Here is a 12,808-nt window from a genome sequence, read left to right as displayed (position 1 = left end):
ATGTGTGTACAATATGCAACATGGGCTTGATATTGATATAAATTCCAAATACGCTATAAAGCAGGCATATCATCAAATGACCTTTAAAGTAAAGGATTAGGCCTAGAGTGTATAGATTTAATAGCCTGGAATGAATTTGAAATGCTGTGCTAACATACTAGGTACTGTACATGATGAGGAGAGAATAATCAATGTCAGTATTCTTCTATGTGGCCCTAACATGGTTGAAATACATGTATCTTTACTATGAATAATCTTAACCAACTGTTTTGATGCACTTTCCTTTTGAATTAATCAGGCCTGTATGATTAGTGACATGTTTTAACAGACAATAAATATCTGTATCAATTGGGGAATCAAGCATGGTGTACATTTCTGAGACAGTGATTTTCCGTTGCAGAAAATGGACAGACAGATGTCACGCAGTGGTCGGAAATGGGAAAGCACGGTAAAGAGAAAACCTCTTCTGAAAACAACAAAGTCACATACATGTACAGATAAAAGTTGTCAATAAATGTAGTAAATCAAATGTATACGTGTATTAAACAACAGAATCTCAAAACGAACAAATCAACAAAGAACATGGAATATAAAATCAATTTTAAAAGACACAAGTCACTATCCTATTGCGATGCATGTACATGTATGAATTCCGCTGTCTATCCAGCAGAGTCATTTATGTCAATCCATGTAGCCTACATGGACAACTGTACATGTGTTTACTCTACTCATTTTCCAGGATCCATTTGAAGGCAAATTTTTTCTATCATGCACACTATTGAGCAAACCTCTGGAGTGATATCAAAGAAAGACACTACATTACTTGACAAAATACATTGGCCTACATGTTCATACATGGAGGTGTATAAAGGGCAGTTTATAATCACTCGCGTCGCGTGCAAGTTCGTAATCACTCGCGTTTTGAATTTTTGGCGATTTTTTTTTTTATTTCGGTGCGTTTTTTTTTTAACGGTGTCTTCAATGGGACAGACATGCAGGGAAATAAAATGAGATTGAAATTCGAGTTTCGTTTTAAGCCGGCAAGTGCCTTAAATAAGATGTAGGCCTACTCCACTACTGTTTTAACATAACAAACAAGCAAATCAGCCATGTGGCTCAACTAACTTAGAATAGATCCGGACTTCTACTGTGTCTTATAGAGGACTCCGAGTCGGAACTTGCCATATCTGCCACATCGATATTACATCGTATCATTCCCATATGCGGACATGCCTGCATGCAATGGCCCCAAGGCGGCCGGACCCGACCGCGTACGGACACGACGTGCATCGGTAGCATGGAGCAAGCTAGTTGAGTCGAGCTGAGTTAGATCTCACGTTACATATGAGGCGCCGATTGTACCAATATTATATAAAACAATTATTTGTTATATAATCATAATTTATTATATAATAACTATTATTTATATATAATTTACATTTTATTTGAAAATGATTACTATCATATAAAATAAAATTTCTAATTATTTATATATAATTCCAAGTAATACTTCATTATTTGTAAATAATGATTATTTGTTTTCATTATTTATAAATAATGATTATTAATTTGTTTTTCATTATTTATAAATAATGACTGTTTTTCATTATTTATAAATAATGATTATTTGTTTTTCATTATTAATAAATACTGATTGTTTGTTTTTCATTATTTATAAATAATGATAATTTGTTTTTCATTATTTGTAAATAATGATTTTTTTTTTCATTATTCATAAATAATGATTATTTGTTTTTCATTATTCATAAATAATAATTTTCGTGTTTCATTATTTATAAATATTGACACTGCATACTTCATTATTCATGAATAATTGCAATTCGTTTTTCCATTATTTATAAATAAGTTTTTCGAGTTTTCTATTATGTGTAAATAATAATTATTTATTAACAATGCCAGTGCACATTTCTTTATTTATAAATAAGTTGTTGAGTTTCCTATTATTTATAAATAATGATTATTTGTTAAATAATGAAGACGTCTACTTCATTATTTATAAATATTTTTCTCGAGTGCGCCATTATTCTCATTATTTATAAATAATCATTATTTAATGTTCGAGTTTTCCATTATTTTTAAATAACGATTATTTGTTGAATAATGAAATATCTACCTCACTATTTATAAATAATGAAAATTCACCGTGTTTCATTATTTATTAATAACAATTTTGTTTCAATATCCCATTATTTATAAATAATCATTATTTATAAACGATTTTTACAGTTTGCCATTATATACAAATAATCGTTATTTATATACAAATAACCATTATTTATAAATAATGAAAAACAAATAATCATTATTTATAAATAATGAAAAACAAATAATCATTATTTATAAATAATGAAAAACAAACAATCATTATTTATAAATAATGAAAAACAATTAATCATTATTTATAAGTAATGGAATGTCGAACTATTATTATTTACAAATAATGAAGTATTACTTGGAATTATATATAAATAATTAGAAATGTTATTTTATATAATAGTAATTATTTTCAAACAAAATGTAAATTATATATAAATAATAGTTATTATTCAATAAATAATGATTATATAACAAATAATTGTTCTATATAATATTGGTACAATTGGCGCCTCATATGTAACGTGGGATCTAACTCAGCTCGACTCACGTTAGCTTGCTCCATGCTACCGATGCACGTCGTATCCGACCGCGGACGGGTCCGGCCGCCTTGGGGCCATTGCATGCAGGCATGTCCGCATATGGGAATGATACGATGTAATATCGATGTGGCAGATATGGCAAGTTCCGACTCGGAGTCCTCTATAAGACACAGTAGAAGTCCGGATCTATTCTAAGTTAGTTGAGCCACATGGCTGATTTGCTTGTTTGTTATGTTAAAACAGTAGAGGAGTAGGCCTACATCTTATTTAAGGCACTTGCCGGTTTAAAACGAAACTCGAATTTCAATTTCATTTTATTTTTCCAGTACGTTTGTCCCATTGAAGACACCGTTAGAAAAAAAAATCGCCAAAAAATCAAAAACGCGTGTGATTACCAACGCGACGCGAGTGATTACGAACGCGAGTGAATATAATAAGCCGTATAAAGAGCTCAATACATGCCAATAAAAAGAGGCATGTTTGCTAAAATGTACATTATCTCCATAGCAAAATTCATCTGATCTAAAAAAAATAGGGCCCTACGTACCTTCAACCCACCAGGGATCAATTATGATACTTACTACAAACATTTTCAGGATACATGTTGTACATGTACAAATTGCACACATGTATGCTTTTCACACTGCATTTCCTTATTAAACCCATACTATGACCCTTGACCCCGGACTATTGGTAACCCCATACTATTTAGGGGGGGGCAGACTGTCTGTCTTAACCCCATACTATTTGCTTAGCAGGAGTTAACGCCTCAACACTAGACTATCGCACAGCTCATAAATATTGATGATTTTGTAACACAGTGCGTTATTACATGTAAAATAAAGTAATTGCAGCACACAATTATTTCATGAGAAAGCCTTTAAAATCAAGGTTAATTACCAGCATATTATCATAGATCTAGATCTGCAATCGTGAAATCCTTAGCCGGATTTGGTTTCAGACTGCAATTCTTAGCACCGCAATTGCAGTGAGCTGGCTTACCCTGCTTTTTAGCAGGGCCAGATAGCCCAATTTGGTAAAACGTAGTGTGAGGGCTATAAAGCTTAACCCTGGTAAATGGGGAGGGGGGTATACCCCCCCCCCTTAGCCCCACCTGTTTGCCAGGGTTAGGGAAATTTTCTGTAGTGTGAAAAGCATAATATTGTGTTTTACTATGTTTTGGCCATCCAGCCTTACAAGTTTTTTTAATAACCTTCATGGAAAGCCACACAATTTATTTTGTATCAACAAATATATGATATTTGGTATTTTTATCTATTTGCAAAATAAAGATTGAATTGAATAATGGAGCACTTTCTGCTCTCACACCCACGTTATCAATAAGGAACTTTTTGATAGTGTGGGTGTACATACAATGTATGTGTAAATGAAAATATCTCCCCCTCATTTATATGAGGTTACCATGGCAATGCAGTACCCTAACACAAGAAGAATTTGTCTTGTTTGGCTTCTCTTCAAGATCTATCCAGGGAATATTTTCCTGGTATCGCATCGCAATCAGTTCTTCAAAAAGACTGCTACACAATAAGTCTTTAGTGTAGAAGAGTTTTTACATGGGATTGTACAGAACGTTAGAGCAAATTTAGTAAGCAAAATTATTTCCCTGCTATCTTTGACCCAATATGAGGCTGTTCTCACTACGTTCCTAAAACTAGTTTACTGGGAACCGGTTCAGAAAGCCAGTTTGGAAGATCGCTTTGCTAGCGTTCTCACTTGATCACACGAAAGTGGTTTTCAAAATCACTTCACGTATAGCGCTCTTGTTGCTATGGAAACGCTCTCAGTGGGGAGACACGTTTCGCGCGAAATTCGAAACCGCAGCATAGGCATTCTACACCTGTCGTGTGGAGTAGCGCGCTCAAAATGTGCGAAGATCGCTTCCCGAAGAACGGTTGTGTCCTCACTTACGCTAAAACCACTTTTCCGTTGCGAAGCGATCTTGAAAACTACATCGCGAGGTGGTCTTCCAAACTGGTTTGGAAGAGCGCTTCCAAGAGCGCTTCGACCGTTCTCACTTAGCGTTAAACTAGTTTCCACTAAACTAGTTTCCACTAAACTAGTTTAAGGAACTGAGTGAGAACAGCCTCTATCATCTACATTCTTGAACCGGTTTCCCTTAAACCAGTTTAGGAAACCAGATCTCATCACCATCTCCTGAACTGGTTGTCCAGAACCACTTCATGTAGTTCTATAACAGGGGTCTTGAGGCTAAGAAAATGCTCAAGAGTGGTGTCACATGTTTTGCCCAAAATTTGAAACCACAGCATAGGCATTTTATACACAGTGTGTAATGTGTATCGCTCTCAACATGCACATATGGAGGCCACTCTCATTACGCTTTCTAAATCTAGTTTACTGGAAGCCGATTCAGGAAACCAGTTTGGAAGATCGCTTTGCTAGCATTCCCACTTGATCACACGAAAGTGGTTTTCAAAATCTCTTCAAGTAAAGCGCTCTTGTTACTATGGAAACGCTCTCAGTGGGGTGACACGTTTCGCGCAAAATTCAAAACCACAACATAGGCATTCTACACCTGTCGTGTGGAGTAGCACGCTCAAATTGTGCGAAGATCGCTTCCCGAAGAACGACTGTGTCCTCACTTACGCTAAAACCAGTTTAGCGAGGCAAAGCGATCTTGAAAACTACATCGCGAGGTGGTTTTCCAAACTGGTTTGGAAGATCGCTTCCAAGACCACTTCGGCCGTTCTCACTAAGCGTTAAACTAGTTTCCACTAAACTCTCACACTTCCATGCAAAGATCGCTTCCCAAAACAGCTGTGTCCTCACCTACATGTAAGCTTAAACCAGTTTAACAAGGCAAAGTGGTCTTGAAAAACCACATCACAAAGTGGTTTTCCAAACTGGTTTGAAAGACAAATAAAATAAAGACTGCTTCGAGCATCCCCATTACAGGTTACACTAAACTATTATACGCAAGTAGATGAGAAGAGGGTCTTAGTTTGGCAATTTACAATTGTATTCTTCCAGTATAAAAATGAAAAATAAAACCACCAACATGAAAGATGAATCTAGAAAACAGACCTGTCTACTAGCTTTTTCAAATTTATGCTTAGTTTTAAAAAAAGGTTGCTCTTGACAACCTGAAGGCTTGCCATACATAATGTGAATGCAAACTTGATTCCCAGTTTACAAATTTATAGCAAACACGTCAGAAGACTGCATTTGTCAGTTACCAGGAAAGAAATATCTATAAATCACTTTCAACTCATAATAATAAAAAAGACCTATGGCTATAGTGCATCCTTGTAAGACACCACCAGGTCAATGGCCCTGTAGACAAAACTGTACATACAGCTCATTGATTGTACATGTAGCTTTTACAAGTGAGCACCCTTTCATTGTTTGATCAATTGATCCTGGTATGAGGCTATAGGCGGTGCTGCACCATCATGAGTTGGCTCAATCTCGAGGATTTAGCCCGATCAGCCCTCTTCGCAATTTATCTCGAAATTCAAGAAACCCCATCTCCACCAGCGCAAGAAGAGCAAATTCGTGCTCGAGCGAGGCATCGATGCATTATGGTCTGATGGCTAACGCCGTTAATAAATAATCCCGAGTCGAATCTCGAGTGCGTCTGCACCTGCGAATTAGCGAGATAATTCGTAAATAGCATGCTATTTTGCAAATAACCCAAAGTTGACTTAGATTAATCCAGCGACCAATCGCAATGATTGCGTCTCCATTACAAATAATCTTGAGATTGTTCAGATCGGGATAATTTGCCAGATCAGAAATAGGGCGATTATTTGAAAACTCAGGCTGGTGCAGACGGTCCTTTTGTGGGATGTAACGAGTTGAAATCCTTCTCAAAGGCTGTCCCAATCTCATGCTATTGTGTACTAGACTATAATTGTTGGGATTAATTACCACACTTTAGAGCATGTACAATATGTGTTATGCTAATGTTTTATTTCAGAGAATAGGGGGTCTACAATGGGAGCATGTGTAAAAAATCTTTAAGACAAACTGAAAGGGATGCTCCGGGCTGAAATTATAATAAAATAGAGTAAAATTTCATCAAAATCTGATGAGAAATAGCAAAGTTATTTAATTTTAAAGTTTAGCAATATATTGTGAAAACAGTGCATATGCACGTTGTCATGAATATTCATTAGATGGGCTGATGATCCACATCCTCACTTTCCCTTTTCTTATGTTATTACATGAAATAATACTTGTTTCATTTTTTCATACATGTGTGAATGATATGTCTCCCTTGTAATGAAACAAGTTGCAGCAATTAATATCTACATGTAGTGTACTTTAATTATCAGTTGTTATTCCAATATTTTTGGTTCTTGAAGAAAAAAAATTGAATAAACCGAATTTCATAAAACACAAAAGAATAAGTGGGGATATGACATCATCAGTTTGCTCATTGAATATTCATGAAGACATGCTTAGAACCGTTTCACCAGAATAATGCAAATCTTTTAAAAAATGCCATAACTTTGCTATTTGTCATCAGATTTTGATGAAATTGTCAGCATTTTGCTCTGTGAATTTTACTCTATTTATTTAGATATGTTTTCACTTTTCAGCCCGGAGCATCCCTTTAATCAGGGCTCCACAATAACACTTTTTTTCTTCTGGTCCAACCTGTTTAGGTCGGACCAGTAGATACCCATTTTTCCATTTTTTACTGGTCCGAACCTAAAATTTACTGCCCCCCCCCCCCCAAATAAAGAAAAACATTAAAAAGTCTTGAGTTTATTTTGCCGTCTTTTATAGCTTATATTCCCCCCCCAAAAAAAAAAAAAAAAAAAAAAACAGTACACAGATACACACAACATAATTCATGAGAGCCATTTCTCAAGTTTGGATAGCCATTTTCTAAGATACCAGAGTCATTTTCATAATTTACAAAATAGGAGAAAAGATCCCTTGTATTTTTTACTGGTCATGTCGGACCAGTAAATCTGGCCATTTCTGAAAAGTTACTGGCCCGACAGCAATTTTTACTGGTCTGGGACCGTCGGACCAGTGCCAGTGTCGCACGCTGCTTTAATACTGGACCAAAGGTCGAATATCTGAAGTTCTGAACACATGAGTTTTTTTAGTAAACCTGCCACCCCAACCCCTCCTGACACCTGTTCCAAACAGTAGCCACAAAATGAGTTCTACATGTACATGACTACATTATCCTAAAAGTAACAAGAGTGTCGATAAGGCGAGCACGTAATACGCCCGCCTGTAACACGGAAAATTGAGTTATTTGTCAAGCAAGAAAAGTGGAAGGGGGCGACTTGACTTCACCTTTGACCTTCTGACCTCAAAATCAATAGGCTTCCTGGGATCCATGCTAGTATCATACACACCAAAATATATGAGCCTAGTTTAAGTTAAACTAAAGTTATCACGTTTACAAGGACTTCAGAAGGGTAAGATGAAAACATGTCAGTGTGACCTAACCTTTGACCTTTTGACCTCAAAATCAAGAGGCTTCCTGAGATCCATGCTAATATCATTCACACCAAATTATATGAGCCTAGGTTTAAGTTTTAACCTGAAGTTATCACGCTTACAAGGACTGCAGAAGTGTAAGATGAAAACATGTCACTGTGACATTGACCTCAAAATCAATAGGCTTCCTGGGATCCATGCTGGTATCATACACACCAAATTATATGAGCCTAGGTTAAGTTAAACTGAAGTTATCAGGCTTACAAGGACTGCAGAAGGTAAGATGGATACCTGTCACTGTGACCTTGACCTTTGGACCTCAATATCAATAGGCTTCCTGGAATCCATGCTAGTATCATACACACCAAATTATATGAGCCTAGGTTAAGTTAAACTAAAGATATCGCGTTTACAAGGACTTCAGAAGGGTAAGATGAAAACATGTCACAGTGTGACCTTGACCTTAGGACTTCAAAATCAATATGCTTCCTGGGATCCATGCTAGTATCATACACACAAAATTATATGAGACTAGGTTAAGTCAATCCAGGGACACGTCCCTGGTCAGACTGAAGTTATCTCGTTTACAAGGAAAAGTTAACGGACGGACAGACGGAGGGACACCAAGCGTAATACCATAATACTGTACGTCCTGTCTAGGACGGGCATATAAAAAAGAAAACTGGTGATTTTGTTTTCCTTTTTTTAGATATTATAACAAATGCCAAGTTTGAATAGGGAGAATTCTTTTCAAAACTGTAGGCATTTACAACCATCTCATTATCCACATAAATTTGCATGTAAAGTGTCAACATTAATGTACATGTCTGAGCCTTGCATATACTAGTGTCTGTCATTGCATCTTTTACAATTAAATGTTGTCTTTGTACTATTCAATGATGAATAAACAAATATCTTCATTTAAAGTTGTCACAATTTACACTGCACTTTCAATAATAAAGACCATGTGATAGCTCTCATAATGAGAATTAGGTCTTCTAGAGAGCACATCATGTTGACAAGATAGTAAGCCTACTTTATAAAGACCATATTTCACTATTCGATCACTCAGAAAAGATTGCTTTGCAAGAGATCTGTAACAAGATCATGATGTCAACAGCTCCATGTACAGCTGATAGCATGATGGGTGATTATTGCACACACTACGGTACCCATCATTGTACGTACATGTATACTTTGTGCATTTGCAATACTAACCACACTGCATGAAAAGAAGGCTAATTGTCTCGAGCTTTCCTATTCCTACATGTATTTATCTCCAACTTTCATAACATGTAGGAGTACAGTTTATTTCTACACGTACCTCCATGGTTTTACGTACTAACAGATAATGCACACTCTTTGCATGTCTTATCTCATCAATCTTCAAATTTGTATTTCAGACATGTATGTACATGTACATGTACATGAGTAGTTTCATATTTTCTTTCATTCCTGTTTTTTTTATTTTTCAAATAAAAAACCCAGAGCCAATATTTAGCAAGTGAGCATGTGACTACAGGGAATAATTTTGCTTTACAAATTTGAAAAAAGCATTTTTGGTCATAAGAGAAAAGCTCTCAACTAAGTCATGCACAGTCCTATGTAAAAGTATGCTGTACAAAAAAAAAACTTTATGCATAGTATTAGTAGTCTTTCAAAAATGTGGAGCAAATTGCAATGCGATAACAGGAAAATTATTCCATGGACTAAAATAAGTACTAAACACTATTCACATCTATATATTTTTTTTTTTGGGGGGGGGAAGGTGGGGCTTCTTGAAGCTTGCAGTGATCACACAATGCTGACCATATAGCCATTGGCTTTTAAAACATTCTCACAAAAACAAACCCATCTTAATTCATTTCCTATTGACAGTTAAAACAGATTAAATTCAATGATCAATTAAATGCATATCCCACCAGAATGTGTGTTTATGCTATTGTGCAAACATCACTGCAGACAAACAGTGTTTAACACATTTGCATGTATAGCATCTATAGCCATTTTAGGGTCTGTTCAATGTTGATTTTCAAATTTAAACAGAATCGTGAATCATGATTGAATTTGAAAACACAAGGAACACAAACACCATCAGGGATGCACCGTTCAGTGTCGAAAATATAAAGCTGATTATACGTCGATTGTCTATAAATTTCCGACTCTCGTTACGCAGCTTACGGCGCAGTTTGACCCATCAATTCTGACACGTGCTTGTGTAGGCTTCCATTGCAAGAGAGACGTTTCAAAACTTATTCGTGCTCAGTGTTGCATTCACGATGCTGAAATCAGAGCTGATCTCATTCCCAAATGCATCCTTTTCACCGTTTTAAATTTTCCTCTGAATCACGATCTGAATGATTTTACTTTTACTACCAGGAATGGGGGACATGGAACACATCCTTTGTTTCTCATATCCACGTTTTGTAATTGCCTTTTCAATCATGATTCATGTTGCTATTTAAATTTGAAAATCAACATTGCACACACCCTGAGTCAAGATTGTCAGCTTGCTACTACATGTACAGTGCATCCCACAAAATAGGAAACCTGTTTTCAGAGATAGGTTTCACAATTATTAAATATGTTATTCCTATGAATTTAATACTCATGGCAAGGGTGGAATCTAATCTCGGATATGAAACCAACAGCTAAGCAAGTCGTTCATGTATGGCAGATTACAAACAATAAATATTGAGGTATATTAGAAACGAATTGCACAGAAACTCACGCGAGAATCTGATTCCACTTTCATTTCAGGGATCAGTGAGAGAATCTTAAGAATACAAAAGAAATGCTAATGAGCTAATCGTCGAATAAGCAGGGTCAATCATGTCAAATTTTTCTGCGCAACCTGGTTTTGACATTAAAATTTCAAACTCGTCTCGCTAATTAATGCTTGAAGTGTTTGTCTCATATTAATGGGCATCAAAATAAAGAGGAATAACTGAATTAATTCATTTGCTTTTGAAGGAAAAATACATTTGTACATGGGAATCCCGGTTTCCTTTTTTCTGGGACGCACTGTATGTTACCAATATCATAAACCGATCTAATAAAAACTATGCATTAAGTCCCACTGTCATTTTCACACTTAAAGTTGGGTTACACCAAAACTGAATTCTCCTGAATAAATTCGGACCGATTCTGCCCGAATATGGCCAGACTCGGATGGATTTGCTGATTTCGGAACCTTTCCTTCTCTGACTCGGGGAGCTCCCCGAATAGAGCAAATGGATCCAGAAAAGGTCCCAATTCAGCACAGAATCGCCGAAACGATATTAGCCATCCCGATTAAAGCCAAATACCACCCAACTATTGGCAAGAATCAAGCCAACTTGAAGGTGCCAAGAATCATCCCAATATGACCCAATTGCTCTGATTACAGCCGAATATTGACCGGAATCGGAACGAATATGGCCCGGAATGATACGGATAGGTCAGAGTCTGCCCAGAATACTCCAAATTCCTCCCCTAATCCAACCGACTGTCATCCGAATATACATGCTGTATGTGACCCAAATGAAATTCGTTGTGGTCACTTTCAGAGTACATGTATTTTAGAGGTTATTCGGCTCGTTTTGAACACTTAAAAACTAGCTGAATTCCTCTGGGTATGTTCCCGAATCCCTCCCAAATTTAATTGCATTCGTGGCGGGAGAACAGAATACTCCCGAAACCACCCGAATACGAATATTTAGATGGATTCTCCACTGATTCTGTTCCGGTGTAACCCTAACTTAAAGAATATTAGCGAATTATCACCAAGACTCATATCCTTTCTCACACGCGAAAAGCGACCTAAATGGCAAGTAAGCCCCATCTATAGTAAGGGATTATTAAAGCTCAGTCCATTTTTTTTTCTTTGAAAAAAAAAAGAAAAAAGAAACAAGTGCACACCTAGTGACCAATAATGTGTAAAGCATTTTCATTTATTTGAATGCATGATAAAAGAGCATACTGTAGGTAACGTGGCCAGGGATCGAACCCCAGACTTTCCATGTACATGTATAGCCAGGCACCTTAGACCACGGCACCTCTTCATTTTCTGTTCTCCCAAAATTATTGCACAGTATTGTCAAATATTTTGTTAATACTTGACATGCATGTGTAGCTATAGAATTTCAACCATGGTGATGATAAATGGACATCAGCTATTGCTGGACTTCATGGTCAGCGATTATCCCCTAAGAGCAGTATTAACGAGAGTACTTATTAATCACATGTATTTTGATGGCCATTAGAACCATGTGACCGTACATGCACACAGACCTTCATTCACACACCAGAAGCATGTACCATGTAACATCATTTGAATGTGTTAGATCGTGGTCTTCTTTAAACTTCCCACAAAACCACGATTCTGGAGTAACAACCATCAAAAACTTCTTTTTTTTTGCAAGTTAACAATCAGCATTTGAATTGATGTATACATGTAAATGAAAATAACAAAGGATGCAACCATTTTTTTAACTTCATGTATGGCAGGGGGTCCTAAAGCTGCGCGGGTCCTAAAGCTACGCACCACTCATCGCGCGTACAGTTTTTATGGCAAATGCGCACTCTGTGTGTGGAACTGTGACTGCAGAGTGACGAACGATTCCTATTCAATTTTTTTCTACAGAGGCTGCAGTAAATCTCTAAATGCAGAGAAACCAACAACTGTTTGGAATTTTGGAGTTATATTCGCTTAAATTTCATTTTTT

The sequence above is a fragment of the Lytechinus pictus genome, chromosome 1 (genome assembly GCF_037042905.1).
Source record: "Lytechinus pictus isolate F3 Inbred chromosome 1, Lp3.0, whole genome shotgun sequence".
In the NCBI taxonomy this organism is placed as follows: domain Eukaryota; kingdom Metazoa; phylum Echinodermata; class Echinoidea; order Temnopleuroida; family Toxopneustidae; genus Lytechinus; species Lytechinus pictus.
Note: the sequence above shows the minus strand (reverse complement) of the source record.